At 43.0% G+C, this 15,761-nt stretch overlaps 2 long non-coding RNA genes across 2 annotated transcripts; both read left to right on the top strand.

Moving 5' to 3' along the window:
* The first annotated feature begins 246 nt into the window (after positions 1-246).
* On the top strand, positions 247-1,061 carry LOC132324400 (uncharacterized). The gene is made up of 2 exons (XR_009485613.1): positions 247-434; positions 835-1,061. It is a non-coding gene; the product is annotated as an uncharacterized LOC132324400 (long non-coding RNA).
* A 13,348-nt stretch (positions 1,062-14,409) lies between these two features.
* Positions 14,410-15,224, top strand: LOC132324397 (uncharacterized). Its single transcript, XR_009485609.1, has 2 exons — positions 14,410-14,597; positions 14,998-15,224. It is a non-coding gene; the product is annotated as an uncharacterized LOC132324397 (long non-coding RNA).
* The last annotated feature ends 537 nt before the right edge of the window (positions 15,225-15,761 follow it).

Raw genomic sequence — 15,761 nt, 5'->3', positions numbered from 1 at the left:
CCATTTCTTCCTGAGTGACTCAAGATGGGAAATCATTCTTGGAGCTTCAAAAGAAAAAAAAAAAAAAACCTCACGCAATCATTTCTAAGTGTGTATATATACACATAGATTTCCTTCAATGAAGAAGAAAATCTTAGAAATATCATGTCACGTCTGGCTTCCTAGAGAACATCCTTATCTCTGGGCTTCTGAAATCAAATGTCTGTGCATTTATAGACCATTTCCCCTCTTTTTATGTGCCTCCCACAGTGATCTTCTACCCTGCCCCACGGCAAGAAGAGTTTGGTGACTTTGCTGCTCTGCTCTCTCAAGGGTGTTGCAGGCTGCGTAGCAGGGAGTGAAGCCCTTGTCGCTGCTCATCAGACACTTTCCTACAGAATTCTCCCTGCAGTGATAAAATTAGACTGGTGTTAGTGAGCTGCCAAGTAGAGCAGGTAACATTGGACAAGAATTGTTTCTGAGCTGCTGTTCACTAGCACGTGTTTCCCCTTTCCAGCGCGGTGCCGCCGCCCAAGAAAGGATTTTTGTGGGTCAGCCAGATGTGCTCCTGCCTCCCACTGAGGCTCTGAGATGGAGCCGAGTTTGCATTCCAGTTTATTGCAACAGAGGGTCACGGGAAATTTCCTCAGCTATCTCAGGCACAGAGCCATGGAAGCAAGTAAGCCTGAGCTCCTGCGTGCTTGCTGTGAGCCTTGGGACGAGTGTGCATCATTGCAGGCTTGGAATTTATTGAAATGCGCTAAGGAAACCGGCTCCGGGGGGCGGGGAGGGAGGGAGGGAGGGGAAATCCTCTCTTCACATGTGCCAATCCTTCTCTGAAACTCACCCCGGCAGGACAGCACGAAGACTGAACGTGTAAGAAGATGTGGGGTGCAATGGAGAACCTGGCAGGAGCATCCGACGCACACGTGCACGAGTTTTGCTTTTTGCTTGGATTGAAACTCAAAAGTTGTAAGGAATTTGGGAATGAGATGGGACGTTTCAGAAGAAGAGGAAGGAGGAGAAGAAGTTGTTGTTACAGTCCTGGCAAAATCCTTTGTTCTAGCTAATAAAAGAAGTTAGTTTAAAAAAAAAAAAAAAAAAAAAAAAAAAAAAAGTGGTTTTTTTTCCTTGAATATTATATTCGTTGGTGGTGTATGGTGTGTTGCTTTATTTCTTGGTATTATTAACTCTCTGTCATTGTTTTCTTTTTGAGTGAGGCTAACTTTATGGATGGGTTGGTTTGTACTTGAGTAGGATTAATTTCAGTAGGTTTCTTTAATAGACTTGGGATATTGTTGGGATTTTGGTTTTGTTTATTGGATGTATAAACAGAGAGATTTGGTAGGGCTAGCTCGGCTGCTGGAGTTTTGGGTGTTAATTTATTAGATGGCTTTTGTTAAAAGCCGTTTTTAAATTGTTGAAAGTTTTCTTAAAAAGGTAGTGGTTTAAAGGTGGTTTTTAAGAATTGATTGTATTGTTTTATGCTGTTTGTAGCTGGTGTACCAGAAGGGATATGGTGTACTTCTTGAGTGTTACGGTTTTAGCTTTCCCAAGTTCCGATTTATTTCTGGTGTGATGGGTTTTGTTTAGTTTTATCTTTGGGGACAGGGGCATTTTTATGGTGGGTTTTTATAGGCAACATTTTTTAAAATTCGGGTAGTGGTATTTTTAGTATTTTAATAGTTTAGATTTTTTATTTGTATGCTTTTAATTAGTTTTTTTTTAATTTTTCAGATAATTTTTATCGATTATTTGTTCTTATTTGTGAGTTAGCATAAAGGTGGAGCTTTGGGGGCTTTTTGTAGTAATGTTTAGGGTCAGTTGCACAGTTTTGAGTTCAGTGAGTCGGTTTGGTTTATTTTTTCATGGGTTTTTGTTTTTATTAGCAGTTATTTCATTTTCAATGTGTGTTTGAGTTTTTTGGGTTTCTGAGCTACTGGTTTGGGAGGAAGTTTAGGATTGGAATGGATGGGGGGGTTTGGGCTAGTTATAGAGGGGTTTTAAAATTTATTTCCAGTTGGGTTTCTGTGAGTTTTTAATGGGGTGAAGTGTAGTGGGGCCTTTGTTCTTTGTTAGTAGCAGAAATAGGTTTTGTTTGGATGTGCTGCGACGGGACGAGCGTGCCCTGCGCGCCGGCGCTGACCGAGGCGCGTCGGGATTTCTGTGGTTCTGACGGGTCAGGTGAGTGAGTTGATATGGTTTACTAGACAGGTCAAAAGAGAAATAAAAATAAATTTGAAAGGAAATCTAAAACTATAACTGTAAACATAAACATGGAAAACAGATAAATATATAAAACTATCATATAATGTATGTTATTGTGACATACTATAATATATGGAAAATAGAGTCTAATATATATACACAAATATATATAAGTAGAGATTGTAAATATAAAAATATTCACTATAGTTTAAAAGAAATTGGGGATTTTTTTTTTTGTTTTTTTTAGCTTATAGGCTGGGTTCTTTTATAAATAGTAGAAATATAAATAATATAAAACTATAAATCCAACTATACAAATCTATAATATATCTACTGATACCTATAAATATTTAATATAACTAAATATAAGTAATATAAATATATAGTATAAAGACAGGTCTGTTCTTCAAGGCATTCTCTATACTAGATAATCTATAAATATAGTAAAAAATAGAAATGGACATGTGAATATAATGATGAAAAATGAAATTATTTTTAAACTTTTAAATACGGTTTAACCGAAGGGGTGTCTTTGGTTTTTATTTGGTTAGAGACAGGGGCTTTATTTTAAACAAGGCAAGTATTATAGAAATGTAAATCGAAATATAGAAATATATTATATAAAGATATGTAACTATAATTAAACTCTAAATGTAAACCTAAATATAAATATGTGTAAGTAATGTGAAGAGATGTAATCTAGAATGTCAATAACATTATAGGGCAATTGAAATTATAAATATAAATGGGAAAATAAATACGAAAAATACTACTATAAAATATGTTAATATAATTTAAAAGAAAGGTCGTTTTTTCTTTTTATTTGGTGTGAGGCAGGGTTTTTGTTTTAAATAATATGAATATAGATATTATTGTTTGATATTTCTAAATATCGAAATATAGAAAGAAGATATGAAAATACAGATATAGAAATATAAGCTAGAAATATATATAAATAATAGGAAGAGGTGTAATATAGAACACAAATGACACCATACATTAAGATATATACGAGTATAAATATGAAAAATAAAATAAAAACTAATGAAATACATTTTAAAGGAAAGGGGTTCTTTTTGGCTTTTGTTTGGGTAAAGGCAGGGGTTTAATTAGAAATAATGTAAGTGTTACAGAAGTAAAAATCTTAACCCGAAATATCTAATCAGTATATAAAAATATGTATAAAACCATAGAAATAAACCTAAGTAATGGGAACAGATGAAATCTAGAAATTCAATTTCTATCTAAATAGAAATTTGTAAGTATAAATTGTTAAATTACATGATACACCAATATATACATGATAGATATAAATGTGAATATAAATATGAAAAAATATAAAAAGTAAAATAGATACTGTTTTAAAGGAATGTTCGGGTTTGGGCTGGTTTTTGGGGGTTTTTTTGTTTTGTGTTTTTCTTTTTGTTTCTTATTGGGTGAGAGGCAGGGTTTAATTTCTTCCGGCTTATTTTTTGGCATTTCTTTCAGAGGAGTTTTCGGCGGGGGCCGCCCCTGTTCTCTCTCGCCGCCTTCCCTGCCCGCAGCCCCAAGGCGCGCGGCTGCCCCCGGCTGGGGCGCGCGGCGGTGCTGCCGCCTTGTGGGCAGAGCGCGGTACTGCAGCCCGGCACGGGCAGGCGTCCCCGCTGCCGCCATGTTGGGAGTGGCGTGCGGCGGGTGTCGCGGAGCCGCTTGACCTTCTCAAGGTGGCGGCCAAAAGGGCGGGCAAGTTGAAGACCCGCGGTCCGTCTAACCGAACTGCCTGCACGGCACCCCGGCGCCAGGGCGTCCCCGGCAGGATTTTCTGTGGCGTTTCATGTGTCCCGGACGCGGGCTGTCGGCTCAGCGGCGCGGTGGGCGGGCGCTTTTCGGCGGGTTTCTGACAGGCATCTGCGTAAACGCCTCTCTCTGCTGCGGGGGGGGGGGGGGTCTTCTCGCGGCCGCCATGTTGAGAGTGGCGTGTCGCGAATGTCGCGGACTTTCTCTGACCTTCTCAAGATGGCGGTGAAAAAGAAGGCCCCGCGGTCGGTCTAACCGGACTGCCTGCACAGCACCCTGACGCCTGCGCGGCCACGGCGGGATTTTTTGTGGCGTATCAAGTGCCTCGGACGCGGGCTGTGAGCTCAGGTGAGTCGCGGACGGTTGTAATTTGGCGTGTTTCTGACAGGCATCTGCGTAAACGCCTCACGGTGGGGGGGGGGGGGTCCTCGTTTGGCCGCCATGTTGGGAGTGGAGTGTCGCGGATGTCGCGGACTCGCTTGACCTTCTCAAGGTGGCGGCATAAAGGGCGGGAAAATCGAAGCGCGCCCCTCCCGGTAAGTCTGCCGCCTTGTGGACAGAGAGCGGTACTGCAGCCCCCCCGAGCCAGCGCCCTGCCCATCCCCAGGCGTTGGAAGCGACCGCAAAAAGGGCGGTAGAGGGATAGAGATCTGTACAAAGAGATAGAAATAGGGATCGTAAACAGAAAAATATTTAAATGTCGTTGAAAATAAATTGGGGCTTTTTTGGTTTTTATTAGGTTATAGGCTGGAGTTTTTGAAAAATAATATAAATATAAATAATATAAAAATATAAATCCGACTATACAAATATATACTATCTATACCGATACCTGTAAATATCTAATGTAAATAAATTAAACTTATAGAAATACCTATTATAAAAATAATATATCTGATAGATCAAAAGGTTTTCTCTAGACTATATATCACATCTATAAATATAACGAATAAAAATTATAAATGGACATGTAAATATAATTATGCATAACAAAATTATTTTAAATCTTTAAATAGGTTGTAAATAAAGGGGTGTTTCTGGTTTTCATTTGGTTAGAGGCAAGGGTTTTATTTTAAATAATGTAAATATTTTAGAAATATTTTCTATATCTAAATAGAGAAAGATAAAATAAATGTATCAAGATATACACCTATAACTAAACGATAAATTTAAATTTAAATATGAATATATGTAAGTAATACGAAGAGGTGTCATTTAGAATATAAATAATATTAGGCGGCAAAATAATTCATTCGTATGAATGTGTATATAAATATGAAAATTGTAAATATAAAGATATGTAAATATAGGTTAAAAGAAAGGGTTCTTTTCGTTTTTATTTGGTTAGAGGCAGGGCTTTTATTTTAAATAATATGAATATAGATATTATTGTTTTATATTTCTAAATCTAGAACTATATAATCAGGATATAAATGTAGATATAAAGTATAAATCAATAGAAATAATAGGAAGAGAAGTAATAGAGAGCAGAAATAATTAATATATACATTAATATACATTTGAAATGTAAATGTGAGTCTAAATATAAAAACCATAAGTAAAAAAAAAATTAAATACAGTTAAAAAAAAGTGGTTCTTCTCGGCTTTTATTTGGTTCGAGGCAGGTTTATTTTTTTAAATAATAGAAGTGTTACAGAAGTAAAAAACTTAACCAGACATGTATAATCAAGATAAAAACATATGTATAAAAATATATAAATAAATATAAACAATAGGAATGTATGTAATATAGAATATAAATTTATATACAGATAGAAAACGATAAACATAAATGTACAAATAAACGTTGTACATCAATATACATTTTAAATAGAAAGGAATATAAATCTAAAAAAAAAAATTCAAATATTTTTTACAACAAAGGGTTGGTGGTTTGTTTTTTTTTTTTTCGTTTTTATTGGGTTAGAGGCAGGGGTTTTGTTTTAAATAATATGAATATAGATATTATTTTTGTCTATTTCTAAATATAGAAATATATAATCAGGATATAAATATATAGATAGAGAAATATAAAATAGAAATAAATATAATAGGGAGAGATGTAATATAGAACACAAATGACACTATACATGAATACACATTTAAACTGTAAATGGGAGTATAAATATGAAAAATGTAATTTAAAAAAAATTAAATAAAGTTTAAAAGAAAGGGGTTCTTTTTGGCTTTTATTTGGGTAGAGGCAGGGGTTTTATTTGAAATCATATGATTGTTACAGAATTATAAAATCTTAACCAGAAATATATAATCAATATGTAAAATATATTAATAAATCTAAGTAATAGGAATCGATTAAATATAGACTATAAATGTATATATAAATAGAAAATTATAAATATAGAAATCAACATTAGGCATCAATATACATTCTAAATCGAAATTTGGGTATAAACATGAAAAATTTGAAAATAAAATATATTTAAATATTGTTTAAAAGAAAGGCTTGGGTTGTTCTTTGTTGACTTTTTTTTGCTTTTTTGCCGCCTGGTGGGCAGAGCGCGGTACTGCAGCCCCCCGAGGCTAGCCGACAATAGCCGAGTGGAGCCGAAGAACCGAAAATAGCCGAGTGTGGACGGAAATAGCCGAGTGGAGCCGAAGAACCGAATAGGACCGAGTTTAGACGGACCGTGCCGAGTTCAGCACAAGAACTTCTCCCCTCCTTTTTCGAGGTGCATTGGGTGTCCCAAGGAGGGCTGGGTTCCTCAGCAGGGGTCTTAGGAGTTGGCGCTGATTCTGCTTTTTCTGAAGGTGTATCAAAGTGTGCTACCTGAATGACAGTTCTCTCCCCTGGAAAGCTTTCTCTCAATGCCATCAGCGCACGAACGCGCTTTAGTTGTGGAACCAGACGGAATGAGAAAAGCCAACACCCGTAGCAGATTTCTGTTTGCTCTGGGTCTGTGAGAAGCGGGCTCTGCGCTGGTCACCGAGAGGCGCTGTTGGAGAGTGGCACCAGCGCCAGGTGTGAGTGTGACGATGATGAGGGCTCGGAGCAGCGCCAGGTGTGAGTGTGACGATGATGAGGGCTCGGAGCAGCCCCAGGTGTGAGTTGTGAGGATGAGGAGGGGCCGGCTCCTGCCGGGGTCTGTTTTAGGGGGAGGGTTTGCCTCAGCTCCCTTTTGCATGGTGCTGCTGAGTAGCGGGGCTCCCGGGGCTGTCTCACGGAAGGACGGTGAGAGCTTCTCCCGGGCTCTGGGGGAACACCAGGATGCGCGCTTGGATACGTGGAGCGTTGCTTAAAGGAGGTGCCGAGAGACAGAGCTTTGTGCCGGGAAGCGGCAGCCGAACAGGTGAGCCCGTGTGGACTCGGAGCGGGGACTTTTGTCCTTTCCCTTCTCAATTTCATCTTGCCAGTCCCTCCCCGGTTCCCCAGGAACAAAAATGGAGCTTATGAGGACAAAAGAAATTAAGGAGAGGGAAGCAGCTACTCTTCTATTATTGTCTGTGTTTGAACCGGGGGGGGATCCCCCTTCACTTGCGGTTTTAAGGGTGTTGGTTGAAGGAAAACCTGCCTTTTCCAGGCTGTTAGGGGTATCACAGGGGCGACAGGGAATCCCTGCGTTCTTTTTTAAGGGCAATTGGAAAAATATCGTGGTCGTATTGTGAGTTTGATTTGAAGGCAGCCACCCCATTTTCATCATCCTAAGGTTTAAATTGAGGGGGCAGCCCTGTTGTCCCTCCTTCTCGAGGGTTCGAATTGAGGTCAAAATCCCTCTTTGCCATCGGTTGAAGGCTTTCATTTGAGGAGAGCCCCTTATTTTCTGTTATGACAGGGGATGAAACTGAAGGGGAGAACACACATTTATTCGCCCTTGTTGAAGCGAGGTGAGCCCCGCCCGCGGCGTCAGTTTCGGGGTACAATTGCGGGCACCTCCAGCTCTCGCAGCGTTCGCAGGCTTGCGATCGGGCCGCGCCGCTGCATTCCAGGGCGCTTCTTCTGCCCGTGGCCCGGCCCAGAACGTTCCCGCTCGGGAGCCCTCCCGGCACCGCCCGGGCGCGCGCTCGCTGAGGCGGGCGGGGAATTTGGCGCGGCGGGGCTGCCGCGGCAGCGCCGGTGCGAGCCGTGCCGGAGCCGAGCGGGGCTGTGCCGGGCCGGCGGGCGGGAGAGGCGGCCCGGGCCCTGCGCTGGCCCGGCCGGTGCCGGCCGCTCTGCCCGCTCCGGGCGCGGGGCTCGGGCGCCGCCGGGGCCCCCTGGGCCCGGTGCCGGCCCCGCCGGGCCGGGGGAGCGGGCGGGGGGCTCCGGGGCGGCGCCGCCCCTGCGCGCCGGAGGAGCCGCTGTCCTGCCGGCAGCCGCGCTCCGTCCGTGCCGGCAGCGCGGGCTTCGATTGCTGAAAGTTCTTGGACGTCGTGGTTTCGAGGCGGGTTTTGGGAATCGATTGCATCGCTTCGTTCTGTTTGCAGTTGCTGGATGCTAAGGGATAGGGTGTTTTTCCTGAATGCTGTGGATCTCGGTTCAGGTGGTGACGATAAAGGTTTGTTTTGAATGGAGTTTTGTTGTCGGATTTTTTTTTTTTTTTTTTTTTTTTTTTTTTTTGCCGGGGTGTGCGATGTTTTCTAAAGGTGTGCGATGGTTTTTATGGGTCGTAGCGTGAAGTAGAGGTTAGGCGTTTAATTCTGTTGTGGTGGCTTTTAGTAGCGTGAGTGTGTAGCGTTTGTTCTGGTGGGCTTGAGGTAGCGTCAGGTAGTTAATAGCAGCGGGGTTTTAAAGATATTGATAATTGCGTTTGTGTTTATCGTCTTACAGGGCTTTCATTTATTTGGTTTGTTCGATTGTAGCGTACGTTTTATTGTGACGGATCATTTGGGAGATATTGTTTATGGTTCCGTTTCTCCTTAGGCTTTGTGTTCGTTTCTAGGCGGCATTTTATTTTGATAGATTGAGGCACTATGGGTTTAATCAGTTAGGATTTTTTTGTTGTTGTTGTAAATTTAAGTTTATTTAAATTTAAGTTTTCGGTTGGGTTTTTGGTTGGGTTTTTTTGGTGGTGCTTTTTATTTGTGTGTTTGTTTTTTTGGCCTTTGATATATTTGGTTGTTGTTTATCAGGGGTTTTTTTTGGAACATGGGTATTTATAGGGTGGGTCTTTTTAAGTAGTTTTTTTATTTGGGTAGTTATTTTCTTATTTTGTAGTGGTTGAGATTTTTTTCTATTTCGTTAATTAGTTCGGGTTTTCAAGTTATTTTTACAGAGTATTGGTTATTCTTTGACTTAGTGTAGAGGTAGAATTTTGGTTTTTGGTTTTTTTTTTTTTTTTAAAGTTCGGGTCATTGGCACTGTTTGGAGTTTAGTAAGGTGGTTTGAATTTTTCTTCGTAGTTTTTGTGATTTGCTGTGTGCGTTTCTATTGGGTTTTCTTTTATAGTCGTTGCATTTTTCTGATGTGATGAGAATTGTTACGGCAAAGAGCGTTGGGTGGCTTTTTGCTGGCCGTCGGTTGGCTGGTGGAGGTATCTGGATGCTTTTGGAGGATATTGGTGGGAATTTGATGCTGTTTGTTTTGTCCTATTATTTAGGAATTGGATTTTAAATGTAAAATTATAACTATAACGATAATGAAACAAAACAAATAGATGTATAAAAATGGGAATAAAACCCCTTAAAATTTAAATATAGACCGAATATATAAAAGTGAAACATGTAACATGAATCATTATATATTACAATAAGCTATTATAATTTTTAATACAGAGTATTACATATGTTTATAGATATCTAAAGATCTAGATTATAAATAGAAACAAAGCCCCAATCAAAATATAAATATAGAAATGGATGACAAATATATGCAGACATATATAAAAATATAAGATAATTATAAATACAGAATAATAAAAACCGATACAATACATAATACAAGTAATACTGTATATATCTTATGATAATAGATTATAGGAAATGTGTATTGGATATATATAAGTAGAGTACATCAATATGTTATCGTATACTATATAACAAATTATAAATATAAATATGAAAATTATAAATATAAAAATATTTTTAAATAGTAAAGCGGGGGTTTTTTTGTCAATAGGCAGAGTTTTGATTGGAAAAATTTGAGATACAAATAATATAAAGGTAGAAATCTAAGGATAGAAATAGATCATAAATACATACAGATATATATAAAATTTAAAAATATAAGAAAAAATCAGTTGTAGCAGTAGATATGATACATAATAGAAATAATAATTTAAATACTTTTTTAGAATTTTATATGTCTTATATGTAATCACTATTATAATGCATCAAAAGAAACGAAAGAATCATATGTGAATATAATTATAGGAAGTAGAAATAAAAATATTTCAATGTCGTTTAAAATAAGGGGGGGTTGTATTTATTTTGTTAGAGACAGGGTTTTTATTTTGAATAATAGAAGTATTATATAAATAGAAATCTAAAGAAAGAAATATACAATCGATATAGACAGATATGTATAAAAACGCAAAACATAAATAAACACAAACCATAGGAGTAGATGTAATATATTATACAAATTACTTAACGCATCAATGTCCGGTATAAAGATGCATGTGAATGTAAACATGAAACATTTAAATCTAAAATAGATTTAAATAGGGTTTTAAAGAAAGGGCGCTTGTTTCGTTCCTGTTGGGTAAGAGGCAGGTTTTCGGCGTTTATTTCAGAGGATTTTCTGGGGGATGGCAGCCGGTTTTTTGCCCGCCTTCCCCGCCCGCAGCCGAGCGCGGTACCGCCCCCCGGACGGGCAGCGGCCGGGACGCGTCCGTGCCGAGGCCCGCGCGCCATCGCGCCCTGGGGGGCGGCTCGGCCGGGACGCGCTTGACCTTCCCAAGATGGCGGCCAAAAGGGCGGGAAAAAGGAGCACCGCGGTCTGTACACCAGACTGCCTGCCCGCCGGCCCGGCGGGATTTTCCGTGAGGTATGCAGCGCCGGGCACACGGGCCGTGGGTCAGTGGCGCCGCTGGCGGGCGGGTGGCGGGCGGGCGCCGACAGGCAATGGCACGGACGCCTCTCTCTGCCGGGGACCCGCAGCCGCCGCCGTCCCGGGACTCGGGAGAGGCTCGGCCGGGAGCCGGGTGACCTTCCCAAGATGGCGGCACGAAGGGGGGGCGCAGTCGAGGCTCGCGGTCCGTTCGCTGCGCTGCCCGCACGGCGCCCCCGTGGCGGCGCCGGCCCGTCGGGGCTTTCCGCGGTGGTTCCGGTGCGGGGCTGGCGGGCTGTGGGCTCGGCAGCGCCGCGGGCGGGCGGGCGGGTTTTGGGGGGCCGCTGACGGGCACTGGCGTGGTGGCCTCTCTTCGCCGAGGTACTCAGGGTGCATCCTCTGCTGCTGGAGGGGGCTTTTGTACTGGGGAAGCTTATTTTATTTTTCCGAATGAAAATAAGCTGCCCGGTATGCCCGTGTACGCGTCAGTAAAACGCTTGCTTTGGTAGGGAATTTAGTACTTAAAAGTAGGGGGTTTATTTTCTTTAAGCGTGGATGAGTCTCCAATGACTCGATAGTCACAACAATGTCAATATTACAGCCTGGCAGGTGACCGCGTTGGAGAGAGGAGGGCAGCTGCCAGCAGGCAGCCCCCCGGGGAAAACAGGGGAGTTTCAGTGGTTTCTGGAGCCTGAGGAACAGGGAGATGCCCTGAGCTAAGCAGGAGTTAAGCGCAGTCATGCGGAGGCCTGGCTGTTACGATTGAAGGTCGCTTCGTGAATATCGATAGTTTCTGTAGGTATTTTTATATCTATAGAAAGATAAAAAGTAAAAGTAGACTATAGAGCATTGTGCAGGAGAAGAAGAACCCTTTATGTAAGATGTGACCTGAGGGGCATCATGCCAGGCTGTCCCTTCCAGATTGGGAAGGATTCAGTGTTTTGTATGGCACGATGGAGAGTTTTGAAAAGTGAGATTTCCTCTTCGGTGCAGGTCCGATGGGTGAGGCCTGGCAGCTTGTGCACTGCCACTGTGCTACCCTGCGTGCCTCTCCTTCCCTCCCTGCTCCGCAGGCACAGCACGGGATCAGCAGGGAGAGGCGGCTCTGTCGTGGAGGATCCAGGAGCTCGGCGCGCGTGTCTGAGCCTGCAGCTGCGAGCCGCGGCAGGACCCAAGGTCTGCACACGCCTGTGTACAGGTACTCTCAGAAATGTTGACTGTCCTGACTGAGCCCTCAGGAGCTGGCAGTGCCAGCCTGGAGAGCAAGAGTAACTTCCAGCCTTTTCTTTTGTCTCCGTGTCCAGTGTTCAGTCTAATTCCTGCTGGGCCTTTGCCCATCATGGTGTGAAATGCTTCAGGGAATAAAGGGGGGGAAAAAAGCGGGGGGAAAAGAAAAAAAGATCAAACAGTGGTCTAAACCTCAGGAGGAAGAAGACATCTGTCAGGACACACTCTTAAGAGCAATGGGCTAAAGAATACTTGTTTACTAAATCTTTCGTATCTGTAGCTAGTTCAAAGACAGTCAAAGCCAGTCCTTCCCGTGAGAAGGGCAAAAGAAGAACAGAGAAGCCCTCAGCCTAAGCCATTGGAAGCAGCAGCAGCAGCAGCTTTGTGTACTCCGGTGTGGCAGGCATTCCTGGGTTGGCTTTTTTTCTTTTGCATCTAGCACCGGTAGAGGAAAGTTCTTTGCAAGGTGATCGTTCCAGCCTTGAATTGAAATGTGAGCAAAGAGGAGCTTCCTCAGTTGGATTTGGGTTTATTCATGGCACTTGTAAACAGAGTTAAGGTGAAGATAACACGGGCAGGGAGTGTGCCGTGGGTTACCACAAGCGATAAAGGATTTTGGGACGGTGACAAGGCAGTTTCCCCTTCAACGTATTGTTTTTTTTTTTTCTAGAAGAATGATGCGAGAACAGAAAAGTTGCAATGGCATTGCAGTTCCCTGCACAGAAAATAGCCAGGGAGGTGAAGCCCGGCCAAGTGGTGCCGTTCGACTGCGCCCCGACTGGGAGCATCAGGTGAGTGACGAGGACTGAGCCGCTCCCCCCCTTTAGCAAGCACAGCAGCAGTGTCAAGCCGGATCACCCTTTTCCAGACCGCTGGCATGTGCTTGGGGACAATAACCTGTACTTTTCACAGCCAGGTCTTCTGAGCCACAGCACCTCCTGCTCTGCGGTGGCCACTGCTCACTGATCCCAGTGAAAGCAAACTTGTGTACAGGCACTCTGCAAAATTCCCACCTTAGATGCCACTGAAGCGCAGCTTTGGCTTTCGGGCATCTCCCCCGCAGGCCGTCCCTTGTGTCGTTTCCGCAGAGGATTCCTTGTTAGTTAATGACTTCGTTTTGTTTTTAATTTCCAAAGAATATCAGTTGACTTTTACAGCTTCTTCAGTGCTCCCCAAGCTTCATGCCACACCTAAATGCTCATCTTCGCTGCCTGAAGGTCCTTTCTGACCTGAACGATTCTATGACTTTGGTCCGTACTTCAGCTTAAGGGAGAAGCTGCACGTTGATTGGGTTTTGGAGAAAAAGATTTGAACGTCCAGCTGTGAATTGATCTTGCGTTTTGTCTTCCAGGTTCATTCCCATTGTGATCTGCAAATGGCAAATCAGGGTTGCTCTTTGTTAAAACCAAAAGCGCTCTCAGAATGTTGATGGAGGTGATGATTGCAGGGGCGATGCTTCTGAAGAATAGCTCCCCCATCTTCCCCAGGGCCTGGGCAGAGAGAGGTGGAGCTCGGAGTCCCCCCAGTCCTCCCGCGGGTGCTGGCGTCTGCAGCGCCATCGGGACGGGATCCACGGCGCGGCTCCCTCCTCCAGAGGCCGAAAGCTCAGCCTCCAGTTTCGTGCAGGGTGATCACCTTTCCGAGGCAATACAAGCACTTCCCAAGAGCAGCTGGTGAAGATGGCGCAGAAGCAAGGACAAGGGTGCAGTGAAAAGTTTGGTGCATCGATCCAGCTTCCGGACATGGTAGGGAAGACACACCGTTTGCTAAAACACCAAACACGGTACTTTTCATTCTTTGTGTTTTTCTGTGCCCCCGTTGTGATCACCCCTGGAAGTATTATTTTCGAAAAACATATCTAGGAGAGAAATCGTAACCTGCTTTGCGTCCTTCTGCCTGGAAGGGTTGTGACACAGGGAAGTGAGGAAGGGGCTGGCCGGGGTCAGCCTCTGCTGAGCCTCAGCTCTGGCTGCTGCTCCTGCTTCCCGGGTACAGCCAAGAGCTGTCATGATCAAAAGAGCAGGCAGCCCTTCTGTCCTGAGTCACAGGGGCCATTTCTTCCTGAGTGACTCAAGATGGGAAATCATTCTTGGAGCTTCAAAAGAAAAAAAAAAAAAAACCTCACGCAATCATTTCTAAGTGTGTATATATACACATAGATTTCCTTCAATGAAGAAGAAAATCTTAGAAATATCATGTCACGTCTGGCTTCCTAGAGAACATCCTTATCTCTGGGCTTCTGAAATCAAATGTCTGTGCATTTATAGACCATTTCCCCTCTTTTTATGTGCCTCCCACAGTGATCTTCTACCCTGCCCCACGGCAAGAAGAGTTTGGTGACTTTGCTGCTCTGCTCTCTCAAGGGTGTTGCAGGCTGCGTAGCAGGGAGTGAAGCCCTTGTCGCTGCTCATCAGACACTTTCCTACAGAATTCTCCCTGCAGTGATAAAATTAGACTGGTGTTAGTGAGCTGCCAAGTAGAGCAGGTAACATTGGACAAGAATTGTTTCTGAGCTGCTGTTCACTAGCACGTGTTTCCCCTTTCCAGCGCGGTGCCGCCGCCCAAGAAAGGATTTTTGTGGGTCAGCCAGATGTGCTCCTGCCTCCCACTGAGGCTCTGAGATGGAGCCGAGTTTGCATTCCAGTTTATTGCAACAGAGGGTCACGGGAAATTTCCTCAGCTATCTCAGGCACAGAGCCATGGAAGCAAGTAAGCCTGAGCTCCTGCGTGCTTGCTGTGAGCCTTGGGACGAGTGTGCATCATTGCAGGCTTGGAATTTATTGAAATGCGCTAAGGAAACCGGCTCCGGGGGGCGGGGAGGGAGGGAGGGAGGGGAAATCCTCTCTTCACATGTGCCAATCCTTCTCTGAAACTCACCCCGGCAGGACAGCACGAAGACTGAACGTGTAAGAAGATGTGGGGTGCAATGGAGAACCTGGCAGGAGCATCCGACGCACACGTGCACGAGTTTTGCTTTTTGCTTGGATTGAAACTCAAAAGTTGTAAGGAATTTGGGAATGAGATGGGACGTTTCAGAAGAAGAGGAAGGAGGAGAAGAAGTTGTTGTTACAGTCCTGGCAAAATCCTTTGTTCTAGCTAATAAAAGAAGTTAGTTTAAAAAAAAAAAAAAAAAAAAAAAAAAAAAAAAGTGGTTTTTTTTCCTTGAATATTATATTCGTTGGTGGTGTATGGTGTGTTGCTTTATTTCTTGGTATTATTAACTCTCTGTCATTGTTTTCTTTTTGAGTGAGGCTAACTTTATGGATGGGTTGGTTTGTACTTGAGTAGGATTAATTTCAGTAGGTTTCTTTAATAGACTTGGGATATTGTTGGGATTTTGGTTTTGTTTATTGGATGTATAAACAGAGAGATTTGGTAGGGCTAGCTCGGCTGCTGGAGTTTTGGGTGTTAATTTATTAGATGGCTTTTGTTAAAAGCCGTTTTTAAATTGTTGAAAGTTTTCTTAAAAAGGTAGTGGTTTAAAGGTGGTTTTTAAGAATTGATTGTATTGTTTTATGCTGTTTGTAGCTGGTGTACCAGAAGGGATATGGTGTACTTCTTGAGTGTTACGGTTTTAGCTTTCCCAAGTTCCGATTTATTTCTGGTGTGATGGGTTTTGTTTAGTTTTATCTTTGGGGACAGGGGCATT

The sequence above is a fragment of the Haemorhous mexicanus genome, chromosome 3 (genome assembly GCF_027477595.1).
Source record: "Haemorhous mexicanus isolate bHaeMex1 chromosome 3, bHaeMex1.pri, whole genome shotgun sequence".
Taxonomy (NCBI): domain Eukaryota; kingdom Metazoa; phylum Chordata; class Aves; order Passeriformes; family Fringillidae; genus Haemorhous; species Haemorhous mexicanus.
The sequence above is the reverse complement of the archived record's forward strand: the minus strand, read 5'-3'. Positions and strand labels throughout refer to the sequence as shown.